At 37.2% G+C, this 14,243-nt stretch overlaps 1 protein-coding gene across 2 annotated transcripts in view; it reads left to right on the top strand.

Annotated features, from left to right (window-relative positions):
- Window positions 1-14,243, top strand: part of LOC143902604 (uncharacterized) — a 135,993-nt gene that overhangs the window by 36,768 nt on the left and 84,982 nt on the right. The window contains exon 2 of one of the 2 annotated variants that reach the window (XM_077415652.1): window positions 6,362-6,453. The exons of the other annotated variant lie outside the window; for it this stretch is intronic. The gene's annotated coding sequence lies outside the window, so the exon portion shown is untranslated. The remainder of the gene's footprint in view (window positions 1-6,361; window positions 6,454-14,243) is intronic. 2 annotated transcript variants of the gene reach the window in all.

The raw sequence follows: 14,243 nt of genomic DNA, 5'->3' as shown, positions 1-14,243 counted from the left end.
AGAACCACCCCTAAATCGACTCGTTACGCACGACACGCGTCGTTATGCGTGCGATAAGATAATCTACCGCGTGCACGCGCGTTTACGCGTCGAATATTAACATCGAGAATGACAAGGCGGCGACAGGGCAATCGCGATTATTTCGATTCGATGTCACACGGTTCATGATGCGGCCGTGGCCACTTAGCGGTTAATGCTCGCGCTCATTCGCCGTTAATAATTGGATTTAAATCGAAGCACTCCCAGAACAGCATTTTAATCGGCTGAACCCCAATACGCGTCGCATATTTGAACGCAACGCGTTACGTTGCGCCGACATAACTGCCATCGACCGTGTTTCCAGTTTTGCCCATATTGCTTCGTTTACTTTCCTATCTATCCGTGCACGATATCCGATATTTTCCGCTGCGATTTTGAACGCGGTCGAAAGCTTTACTAACGGCCGATTTCACCGAGCTTCCTCACCGGGACAAATAACACCCGTTAAATCCTTGACGATCCCTTAAACGCCAGGCTTTTTTATTACATCGATCGCCAGTGCTGGTAATTGTTGAATCGTCTCTCTCTCTCTCTGTTTTTTAACGAGCTATTAAAAATCGATGGATCGTCGATGTAACGTTCATTAACGAGAATTTTAGGAAGGTTGATGAAATCGACCGTACGTGAATGACACTTTGTATTTTTGCGCGTGATAAGTTAGACATATGCTAGTGAGTGACCTGTCAAGAAATATTTTTAAATAATTTCAGTTTTTTATCAAAAAATATCAATATCTTAAACTCTTTTATTTTTTTCCTTTTTAATAGAAAAATTTTCAATTTACTCGATAATACAAAAGAGAAGAAGCTAAATATTGTTCTATGAAATATAAAATAAATAACTTGTGTGATATATTTCTGATTTGGATGAAATTCGTTTATCTTTGCTTTCGTTTACTTATCTACGCCCTCATTCGTTCAGTTTGGTGCGGTATATAGCATGTGCCACATCTCCGCGTCCATTAATAAAAAGATTCCGGACAAAGGTTTCACAAAGACACTCGATTCGCGGAATACTTTGACAAAACAGGTATGAATAATTTATCAAGTCATGCCCCGGTGACCAAGCTTAGCGTGAGAGACGGACGGGAAGCAAAATAAACGGTATGTACGTTTACTGCTTATTACGGGGTACACGACAATCTCTTCTCTTAAATCGCAAATCTTTCGCCACGGCCTTTCCGCGAGATATTCCATTTCCATTTTGCGAATCTCGTTATTTCCGGTTCGCTCTTCGCATCCTTCGTAACGTCGAATTATTTTCGAGCATCGCATCCGGTGCATGTATCATGAAAAATTGCACCGTTATTCGCATCGTGTGTGCGCTACGATGTTTTCGCAGATATAATGTCGTAAAATTCAGAGATGGAAGATGCACAACACGAATCGATGACAGTCATCAGAAATCCTGGCGAAATTTCGCTTTATTATTGATTTCTGATCTCTCATCCAATCAAATTTTATCATATCTCAGTGAAAAACCAAACGTGCTCACAATTTCGATAAACTCGCGTGTAAGAGCTTTTTTACTTTTCTCGGCTCTTTCCACTTCAGGAGGAAAATTATATAATCCACTTACGCGCGAATGTAGGGAAATCTTGCAAAATGCGAGAACGAAACAAGCTTTCGTGACATGAATTGCCTCAACATATATTGAATTGCCAACGTGTCGACTGTTGCCGGATTTAATTCCATCAAAGGATCGTTTAAAAAATTTGATAGTAGATTACAGAATCTTTAATATAACATACATATATATTTTTAGAATTCATCTCTTTTTGTGTATATATGTGTGATTAATATGTGACTATACTGTGATATTAATTAACAATTTTGATTCTTATAATATTCTTATCTCTATATCTATATCATATCTCATTACTATTCTTATAGTGTATATATTTTCAATGATCGGAAATTACTTTAGTCTTGAATATGTATACGTACGTATACATTCCAGTTAATTAACGCATTGAGGCTCTGCGTCGGTAGAAATAAGGTACTCTCGCCGATATCGAATTAAATAACTTTCCTTTTGGGGAGGGAACTTTGTTATGATTGCGGAAAACTCACGGCGCAAATATAACCGAAAGTGGAATTGCGTACTCCACGGCTGGAAACTTTGGTGTTAAATATCACGCGGGGATGAAGAGGGGATATAGTTCCTCGTTCTAACTGGTTGAAGGTAGAGGAAGGTTTATTAACTTTCTGTTTAAATAAATATAAAGGACTGCTCTCTCCACGGTGTTAGGACGGAATTGCCAACGGTAAAGCGCGGACAAATTTATTGAACGCGTCCTCGCGCTCTTCCCTCCCTACTGTTTCTGCTTCTCCGGCGGATCTGGCAATGTGCGAAAGTTGATCGCTGGAGTTTCGCTAAATAAGTTCCAAAACGTCTCTGAATATCCGTGAATTTTGCAACATTTTTATTTTATTTGGGCTAAGTCGCTGGGTGTACCTCCGGAAGTAGACGTAATTCCAAAGTTTAAAAGTCGGGAAGGGTGTCGTACGTTTCTTTTTATCCTCTTTTTCTTCGTAAGTTTTCCGCGTCATAAATACGAACTTTGCTTATATCTTTACATACGGAAAACGATAATGAATTAAGTAAACATTCTTGCGAACGTAATGATGTTTTAATTCTTTCATTCTTAGCATCGTCAATCCTGAATATTCAAAGCGACGCATTTGGAAAAATAATATCTCTCTGTTGTTTTAAGAGATATACAATGAGAATTTTGTTAAAGGTGAAGTTATTTGACTCGGAAGAAATGATCGTACTAATAGGGGAAAAAATTCGAAAAATCAACTTGGTTGTTAACGTATGTATATATTTCATTATATTTTGATGGTAGTGGTAAATATTTTTCTATTAATCACGCACGTATTATTTGTTTATTAAATTTTCATCTATAATGAATAAATTATCTGTCCAAATCTAAAACGCTGAAAACATCGAATTAACTTTGAACTTATATATTCAGTTTTGTAATATTTGACCGACTGTACGTACTAGTTTAATTATTCGGTGTCAAATATTTTCGTTTAAAAGTATGTTTAAAAGCAGCACACTGAGAAAATAAATTTGTTAATTTCAAGAAATATTTAGTTAACTAACTAAAATATTTAATTGAACGTATCGGATTAATTGTAAGTATTTCTCGGGATTAACAATTTTTTTTCTCAGGTCATAAATAATTAGACGTGTTCTTCGTTGCTTAAATCTGAAAATTGGAGCATTCTGAAATTTTCAAAAGATTCCTAAAACATTTATAATTCCGTAAACAACTTGTGGAAGAGCTTGAGTTTGATCTAAGCGTGTTTCGTCCACAATTTTGTATAGCAACCACTTATAACAAACTTGGGTTTCTCTCATGGTAAATGAAAACTCAGCGCTGAAGGAATTGAAATCTAAGTAAGGGTCTCGCAGCGACGTAACACCCGAGACGTATTTTATCTCGTCCCGGAGAAGTTCCCGAGGCCCGTCGTATCATTGTGCCAAAAACAACTATAGTATTAAATGTCCATCCCCGACCGTAGATAAACGCATAACGACGTTTGCTGGCAAGTTATAATGACTTTTACTGTGTCATGAGCACTCGCATCAACGTCAAAGCGAAAGTAAACTTTTATGATTATATTGAAAACCTCTCGGCGATTCTACTTCCGCCACTTACCGTTTATACCCCTCTTGAGGGCTCTGCGAGCACCGTCGGTTTTCCCGCCATATTATTTTTATTGCGAGTAAGAAGATACCGCTAACAACCAGATTTTGCCGTATACCTCGCCGCGACTTGTTAGGCTATAGTTACAGTTAGGAATAATCATGTATCTTTATGCGCAAGTGGAACAATGCGCAAGTGGAGCAGAAAAAACTATAGATATTTGCCGTCGATAAAAAGAGGACAAAACTACTACAAGATTAAACCAACTTTTATTCGTTTTATCAAAAAACAGAAAAGGTTAAATGAGAACGCGTCATTTCTGACAAAAGAAAAACGTGTACATTATCTAATTAAAAAACTGGAATAAATATTTTTTAATTATTATTTTAAATTATTATCATTGCTATATTTAAATATTTTAATTATTATTTATTAATTTTTTAAATACTTTTTTATACGTGTGTATAAAAGTTACGTAAGTATACATTATGAGGTAAATGTTTTATCTTAAATCAGTTTAACTGAGAATAATTAAAAATGTATTATTAACACAAATATAATAGAATAAAATTATAATATATTTAAATTTGTATATTTGTATTTTTAAATTAATATATTTTAATTTTCTGCAATAGATTATGAATATCAAATAAGGACAAGCTAAAAATATGGCAAATACCTTTTAGAAAACCTCTCGGAAACAACAACACATAACTCTTAAAATATACAGTAGACCATCCCATATAACCCAGATTCGTATAACATGACGGAAAAATTTCAATATTATATTTGTTTGTTTCAGGATGAAATACAAATATATTTTACTTTCACATCTTTAATATTTATTTTACATTTTTTATAAACCTCTTTACATCTTTTATGAATATGTTTTTATAAGTAGAGTCACTGTTTTAACAAGTATATAGAGTCGGTTATATCGGTTTAGTCTTTGATTTTTACTGTAAATTTTGATTGCTTTTCGAAAAATGTTGAGTTAAATTAAAGGACACAATCAATCTTCTTATAATAATCAAATTTTATTATTATACGTGGATTGAGTATAGTTTTCCTTAACAGATATAAGAGAGAACGTAAGTATGTGGTGTGTGTGTGTGAAAATATATGATGTAGATGTAGATTGTTAAATTCGTAGCGCCAAATTATACTCAATTTAATCATTTTTAACCATTTCTATAAGTCGCCACTGTGTCTACTCAATATATCGTTAATTTAACTAAAACAAAGTTAATTTAACTAAATTAATGAAGTTAAAATAATGAAGTTTTGTGTTTAAATAATAAATTTCGACACACATGGTAGTTGAAAATAACAAAATGTTATTTGACTCAAGGTATTGGTTTAAATTTCATCCTTTAATAATTAACAATGTAAACTTACAATAACTATAAATTTACTATATACTAAATTAATACAATCGTAGCAAGCAAATGCGTATATTCATTCGAGTTTTTCAAGCAAATACTGCACATCTTGGGAAGACAGAGATGAATATCTTGTGAGAATAAAACCCTTGTCTATAATTCAGGTGAACAATTTATACTAACTGTCTCATTGCAGTACTGTATGTTGAATTATCATTATACTGTTTAGGCAGTGCCCATAGAAATCGTCACAGAAAGCCGCTATTATACTAACCCAGTTTTGTCGTAAGCATAGCAGAGATCTACATCATATATTTTCACTGCTTTATCTATTACATAACAGATTCCCTCGTTTGTATTCTGCATAGGTACGCTATTGTGTTTCACGTTTATCAATTAAAACCATGTTTTTTGAGCGAAAATAATTTTATTAAATTAAATTAAATAACATTAACATAATCTTGATATGTTATAAATCATTTTTGTTCAATATTTTATATTTTTAATTAGCACGTTGAATATTTTTATTTATACTTTTATAATGTTACAGTTCAAGTTTAAGAACAACAAAGATATTTTGACAAAATTGACTGTTTTAAGAGAACAAAGTATTGTAAAAGTTTGATGTATTTTTCTGTGGCAATTTTCACCTCACCTTTTCGTGTAAAATTATTATCTTCTCGGTGGGTACCGACATCAATGACGCGCGGACCAGCTCATACATCTAATGTTCCGTTACCATGTTACTCAATGTTTTCGTGAGATGAGACTGTTCAAATATCGTTGAATGACGGCCGAAAATGCGCTTTACGTGATGGTGGACCGGTAAGCGACACGTGATGAAACTTATAATTTAACGAGAGACGACACGTTCCCAATACCCGACGACTGCGCGCGTTATTTTCGCCCGCATTTGGTGAACACGGGGAGACGCGCCCTAGTTACGTGTACGGATTTGTGGCAAGAGAGAGAGAGAGAGAGAGAGAGAGAGAAAGAGAGAGATGAAGAGAGAAAGCGCGTGTGCGAGTATATCAAAGCTTCAAAGCCAAGAATAACCGTCGTAATCACGTGCTGCCACTTCTGGTAAAACGGTTTTAACTCCGCCAAGCCAAGCCCAGCCGAGCCGCGCCTGAATGAGAGAGATGCGCGTAAACGCGCCGCAACGTGTACATGTGTGCATGTCCATTCAAACGCCGCATCTCGCTGTCCCTCTCAGACGTGCAGTATTTTACGTACGTACGTACGCGAAATTCCCGGGTAACGAGTATGTAATTTTCAGGACGAGAGACCACCACGGGATGAAATCCGAACTCCGAGTCCGAACTCCGCCACCGTGAGTCATTCGTTCGTGTGCGCGGATTCTTTGTGCATGTACGTATTACGCAGGATTATAACGCGAGAAAGAAAAATATATAACATACACATACATGCACATACAAATACATAAAATCGGGATAATTATCGCGGTGGAAAAGCGAGATAAACGCTGAAACTTTATTAACGACCGTTCGTTACGCGCGCGTACGAACTTACGGCTGAACGCTTTAACCTCTCGAACTTCGTAAATACATCCTCGATAAAAGCATGCCGACAACTTGAAAAATTGATTTCGGACGGCCCAGGTGCTCGTGCGGCCCGCGGTGAACGCTAATATAATAATCGATAACCGCCGAGTAATCCACAGTGGGTCGCGAAACCGAGACAATGGATCAGTCCGAACCTGCAAATATTTAACGAATTTCGACAGCGTCTGCGTTTGATTTCGTCAGTATTACATGTACATACCTATGTTTGGCTTCTTGAATCAAAATCAAAGATAAATATTGGATCGTTGCATCGAAATCGTGGATTCTGAAGATTGCAATTTTACGAAACGCTCTCGTAAAGTGAACATTTTGCAACAATTAAGTATTATGAATATATATCTTTTAAACAGCTTGCAAAGTATATTTATTATTCTTTTTTTCTCTCGTCTTACAACTTCCAACTGCATAGCTTTTCATTTTATAAGAATGTTACTATAACAATGTTGTTATAATAGTCAAGTGTTGCGTCGAGTCCCTTATTACATACGAAATCGTGAATTCTGAAGATTTCAGTTCTACGAAACGCTCTGGTAAATCAAGTAGCGTAAATATAAATTTTTTTAAAAAGTTACGTGAAAAGAACGTAAATTTATCCAAAGTATATTTATTATTTTTTTTTCCTCGTCTTGGAGCCTGCAATTACATATAGCTTTTTATCTTAAAAATATTATTGTAACAATATTATTATAATAGTCAAGTTGTGTCGAGTCCCCTATTCATTTTTTGATTTAGGGCAAGTGATTTCTGTCGCAGCATCGCGATCAGCAGTTTAAGTTTTTAATTTTCTCTCGCTTGTGAAGAAGGGCAGCGAGTAGGATGGCATCCTTGCCAATTCGGACGCACACCAGGATTATTGCTCCTCAGCGTTTCTCGGCATTTCCGTTCCCTTCTTCTCCTGCGAGCGGCAGAACGCAGCCCGGGGGGGCTGATTCCCTGAAATTGATTCTCTCTCGTTCTCTCGAACCCACCATCTGTCGGCGGCATCCCCAAACGAAATAATCGACGAGATTAAGGCCTGCGGGACCGTGGTAGCACGGGAGATCGCGCGGCCGCGCTTTCTCCCTGCGACTCTCGTTTCTCTCTCTCTCTCTCTCTCTCTCTCTCTCTCTCGTCTTTTCTCAATAAAATCCGGGCACGTTTCGCAAGGATATTGTATCCTCGGACAAGATTCTCTTCTTCTTTTTCGTTCTCGTTTTCCCTCTATACCTGCGCCTGCGGTTGGAACCCCTGGTCCGGCATGAACGTGTAATCACAACAATAATTTCCAGCGCCGTCTTCGCCGATTCTTCTCTCGATGCTCTCCTTCTCTATCTCTCTCGGCCGCTCGGCCCGTTCTTCTCGAGAGATGTGCGCGCCGTTAGTCGAGGGATTGTCAGGGCTAATCGATTTCTGCCGCGTGTTTTTTTTTCCGTGTCGCACAATGCTCTATTCTCGCGCGATATCATTTTCATTAAGCAGGGTCCACATTATCGAGCAGAACCGCGAGCCGAACTTCGCCGCGAACCGATCATGCGTCCACATTATCGAGCCGAACCGCGAGCCGAACTTCGTTGCGAGCCGATCATGCGTCCACATTGTCGAGCCAACGGGCTCGCGCGAGGCTCGCGAACCTCGAATCGAACATCAGTGCGAACCATCGCGTACTCACCCCACGAATTTACAAGGATTTTAATGATACGCGGTTTGGCTCGCAGTGTCCCACCAAAAGTCGGTATTTCGACGAAACATCAAAAGATGCTATTTATGATCAGATTACACGCTTTGTCGGGTGGTAGACTGGTAGTTAAGCTTCGAGCTAGACAAATAATGACAAAAAACAAAAAATGAACGATGAAAGAAAACGTGAGTAATTGCCCAGTCGCTGTATTTGATTCTATCCACGTATGTGCAGTCTACACGTCTACTGATAGACAAAATGGAATGGTCTGATAAAAAATGTTTAAAATTAATTAGTGATTATGAGCAGAAAAGATTATTATATACGGGACGCTAAAAATCCCGAACATTATAACAATTAAAAAAATGCATATTTATATTTACAATCGTATTTTTAACGTTGCAATATATATTATAAATTTATTGCGTATTTATCATAGATTTAGAGTATGTGTTTATGCAATATTAAATATAGTTGTAACCACTCTAAATATATAGTTTTATGGTTTGAAAAGGAATTAAGCTTTGAATACAAGAAAATAATAAAAGCACGCATATGTATACACATATTTAGTCGTCTTTTCCTGTTTTCATACTTTTTTTATAAGAAGAAATAAGTAAAGAACTCGAATGTGATAGTGACATGTGATAGTGACAAAAAGATGACGACATTATATTGGCATCTCTGCAAAGAGAAAAAGCAAAAATAAAAAAAGTATGGAAACAGGAAAAGAGGTGAGTGAATATATGTATATGTGCTTTTATTATTTTTCTGTATTCAAAACTTAATTCCTTTTCAAACCATAAAACAAAATTTAGAATTAATATTGCATAAACATACTCTAAACCTGTGATAAATACGCAATAAATTTATAATATATATATTGCAATGTTAAAAAATACGATTGTAAATATAAATATGCATTTTGCATACATGTATTAAGAATTTATATAAATTTTATTATAAATTTCAATACGAGATTTAACTCCAAAAAATTTTAACTCATGTTCGCGGTTCGCGATGGAGTTCGATTTGAGGTTCGTCTGCAAGTTCTGCTCGAGATTCGGTTCGGGACTCGGTTCGCGGTTTGGCTCGATAATGTGGACCCTCCTTTAGTGATTGCCGCATAGAGCCGGCAGTCACAAATGGGTCGCGACGAAGGTACGTCCTACTTGAGATTTTTATGAAGTGTGACGTCCGGAACGAGGAAATCGATCAACGGTACCGTTCTACTGCATGCGATGTTTTAATTATAGATGTTTAATTCACAACTGTTTACGTTATCTATTGTAGAGCGGGCGTATTCGCAGGGCATCATAAGAGCACGCGTTATACAAAATAGGATTGAGCGAAGCAAGAAGGTCAAGGAACAGTATATCCAGCTTTGTGACACGCGATACTTTGATTAGAAGTACAACTTTTTCGTGTTACGTTACATTGTAAAAGCAGCAACGGACAAGGCACGATAGAGAAACATGACCTCCGAAAATAATTCCCTAAACTGCGCACTATACCTTTCCAAATTAGGTAACTCTCTAAACTTTAATTAGATATCCCCTGTAACTTGGAGAAAATAATTATTTAGAAAAATAGTTTTTTATTAAAAATTTTTCCGTGAAGTGTGTGTTAACATCCTCGTAAACGCATTTCTTTCTTTTTCTTAATAATATACATACCTATATATATACCAAAATTATTGGTATCAAATATTTATACTAGTTCATGTGGAGTTATACTTTAAGGAAAAGAATAATACTTTTCGAGCGCGTTGCGCTGTAGAGTGATAACGTTTATCAGTCAGTTTCGTCATCGCAAAAAAGGTTAAAGGTTAAAACTTTTATATAAAACAGTATGTTGAAAACAATGAAGTAGAAAACTGGCATTGACTTCTGCGGTATATATATATACATGTATAATCTTAATAAAATTGCAGTCTCTTTGTATTAAATATTTTATGTCAAATGTCGACAAATTCTGTCGCTAACATCGCTCGCATGTGAACGTAACGTATTGTATGCACTGTATGTACTGCGGTAACTAAAGAAATGAACTTTTAAACCGCAGAACGTTGAACTTTCGATCGTGTCTGCATATGTATGAAAAAAAAAAAAGATGTATTCAGCATACGCCTGATCAATCAGGTAGATACACAAGTCAAGAAAATTAGTCGTCAGGTTTAGCGGTAATTTAATTTTTCATATATGCCATATCTCTGTGGAACAGTCGACCTTATCTGTTTGATTTAGAAGAATGATGTAGAAAAAGCTTTTAGTTGCTATCAATGACACTTTCGAAATTGAATTATCGAAATTTATAGCTGCAAAAACACAAGTCTGAGATATTTTTTATTTTTTAATTTAATCAATTTGATGTGAAAAAGTCAGTTTATTATGCCTTTTCTATCAAATTTTAGCTATAATAGACAATATGTTGTGCATTTACAAATTTAAAAACCTGCAAAATTGATTAAAATGGGTTATAATCGAGCGTGGATAATTGAATTGACAAAGTGCAATTCTATATTTTACATCAAACCTACTAGATTATTTAAATCACTTTTGCATAACACATCATTCAATCAATATACCATTTTCAAATATGTAACGCAATCACTCTTTCTTTCTCTCTATTTCAAAATGTCGGTGAACAAATTTCCGAGATTGATCGGCGCAAAACGCTCAACTTCAAACCGACACATTTCGACTTCTCCGTAGAGAATATTTCCGCCCTTCCGATTTAACGGAATCTGTCATCAGTGACAGCTAGTACCTCCCTTTGTGAGCGCGCGCGACAATCAAAAAATTGGCAATCGCGGTTTGGGAAACTATACCTCACCGCTTGTCGATCCGCGACAGTTGGCGCGGCGCGCGGCGCAACGGCGCGGCGGTCCACAATAAAAAACGACAGATGAAAATTATTATTTCGCGGTGGTGGATTCATGCGGCTTGTCCGTTCGGCCAGCAGTGCCGCGACTGCCGCTGCCGCGCGCTATCGCGGCCATAAATACATCTACGAGGCGGAGGATAGTCGTCTGGTGGGTGGTCACTCGACTTTGTAATTTTATCGCTCCGTAAAATGACACGAGATGGAGAGAAGCGGGTACCGCGGGAGAGGAAGCCCGCTATAGAGGGTGAGAGATAACACACGTTACACACGGCGCAGAAGGTATAAAACTAAAACGCTATTACGACATAACTTCCGTAATATCGAGCATAAACACCGGGAGCCGGCTATGCAAGAGCTCTCGGTTCAGCTAGAGCCTCGAGATGAGATGAGATGAGATGAGAGAAGAGGAGAGGAGGGTGCTGCGCATCCTTAATTCCCGCGACTACGCAAACATTAGCTGCTCGTATAAGTTTGTTGTGCGCGGGGCGTCGAGTTGCGCGTCCGCGCGAACGTATATGAGTTATGCCTTGGGATAACGCTCGACATAAGCGCTACATATATGTACGTACGTAGGGGGAAACTCGACGTCCAATTGCGTGTACCGTGCCGGCGCGATGTAATATTCAGCTGCAACTGCTGTAACAGTTCACTCGCGAGAGAACCGAGCGCCGCCGAGCGCCGAGCTCTCGAGAGCTCGGGGGTGTGTGTCGCGCCCCTTCTTTTTCACGGTCGCGTGGAGAAGACGGAAAGATCGACGACGAACACGTGTGTGTACGTCGGAAGCAGAAGAGTGACGAACAGCTTGCTGTAAGCCTGTCTTTTACATTTTTCACGTTCCAATTTGTGCGCCGGTGTGCATCATATGTGTCCGTTGGTGTCCTTCCAAAGAATTTTACCATTCAAAAGAGAAATGTTTATACTCGATCTTCTCTCTCTCTCTCTCTCTCTCTCTCTCTCTTTCTTTCTCTCTCTCTCTCTCTCTCTCTCTTTCGTTTTCTGCAAAAAGAATCATTTTATTCTATTCTGTACAAAATAATTAAGAGATCGCTACGTCAGACGATTTTATACATTAACTTATATCAACCATTAAAGTAACTGAAATGTTGTATTTATATAAATGTTATTGAGGAGCTTGGATGCTAGAAGAAAGATATTTTATCAATTTTTTAATTTCTTTTAAAATTATCTACGTTATTTCGGTATTATGTTCGTCCCTCCTACAGTTATTTTTCTCTTTCTCTATTTTCTCTCCCTCTGTCTTTGCGCCGCATTACCGTAATTGCGCACAGTCATCCGTAGTTTCCAACGGGATTATTACGCGCTGCCCGAGTTTTCTTTCTTTTCCGGAAGTCTCCTACGATCGTTACGCGCGCGTAGCTATGCGTGACGGTTGCTGGACGGTAGACCGCAATAAGTAATAGCGGTCACACACACACGATCATAGATGCCGTTTCTCGATCGAGCGATGGAGACGGGAATTTAATCGCAATGATAATCTTCTCTTACCATCTAGAAGACCCAACACGTTTAATCGATTCTCGATTTAACAAAGTCAGTTATTATAAATTGATCTATCAAAGATTGCATTTGTCAGTGCACTGTCATATTGATTGCATCAATATAATGCAATGTGCAAAATATATTTCTTAATAACACATACAGTATTACTGATATGCTATTAATCATTAATGCGATTAATTATATTGTAATTATTTATATTACGATTACAAATTCTCTTTCTCTCTTCCCCCTTCTCCCTCCTCCAAACACACACAACAATATTAATCCCCTAAAGAGATAGATGATAAAAGAATATGAGATATTTCTGAAAGAAATCAGGTCTCTATTACATATTTTAAGAAATATGCGTATGTTTAAATTAATATGTATTTTACTTGTAATATTTATTTAACTAAGCACATTTGAAAATCTGATATACAATACAAAAATTGTCAAACCCTTAAAAGGAGAAAATATTTAGTTTAATAAAAGTTATTTGACAAAACCAGAGAAATCTGTTGCATTTTATTTTTAAATTACATTAGAATAAAAATATTATTTAGGAAAATATTATTACTCTGTAGTATAATGTTATACAAATTGAATGTAGTATTTATCTGAACTTTTAAAATGGAAACTGTCAATCCACTAATAAAATAATATTGTTGTAATAAAATAAAATTATTTCTTCATTTTTTCTCACTGTAATGATTGAGCAGAGATATAAATATTTTCCGCTGTTATTACATTTTATAAAGCTCGTATTCATTTCGCGAATATTATTTATTTATAGAATTTTGCGAAAGAGAGAGACAGGTATATTCATTTTTTTCTTTTTAATAACAATCGTGAATATTTCATAAATTCGTAGTGCAGTGGCGAGTTTTTCCTTTTTTTTCACACTCGTACACATGTATATACCAGTTGGGGGAAGAATTTTAAGCGGCTTTTTGCACAAAACTGCGGATTTTCATACCATCTTTGAATCTTGGAACGAGCCATTGTCAGTCTTGAAATGCAGAGAGCACTGACCACGATGGGTGTCAAGGATTTCCTCAGAAAAGCGATTATTCCAGCTAAGCCTAACCGACCTGGATAAAGAGCCGACACAGATTTTTTCTTGGATGCCGACAACGTGTGTTGAGTCGCATACAATACCTGTCGTAGATCGTTTGTTTCGCGCGACGCGGCGGCGGGACAAGAAAAATATTCGTTAACAAACGGCCGACCTTCGAGCACGAACGATCGCGCGGGATTTGCATGATCATAAGTCTCTCTCGACCAGATCCCTGAAAATTGGGCCGAAATTTATACGCGTCTTGCTCGAATGCCTTTGTCTTTTAGCGTGACGGATAAAAAAGAGTAACAGTGCCCGCCTTAGCGTGCTCTAATCCACACGCGAGGAGCTGGGATAGAGGGGAAACGGCGGGCGTAACTAAGTGGCTCGGAGCATGTTTAGCATTTAACTCTTTATACAGGATCTCCTTATATACCTTGCACAACATTTTCTTCTTATTTCGCGCTCTAAATTT

This window comes from Temnothorax americanus, unplaced genomic scaffold (genome assembly GCF_048541705.1).
Source record: "Temnothorax americanus isolate GAGA-0224 unplaced genomic scaffold, ASM4854170v1 Scaffold4, whole genome shotgun sequence".
Lineage (NCBI taxonomy): Eukaryota > Metazoa > Arthropoda > Insecta > Hymenoptera > Formicidae > Temnothorax > Temnothorax americanus.
This window is presented reverse-complemented; position numbering and strand designations above follow the sequence as displayed.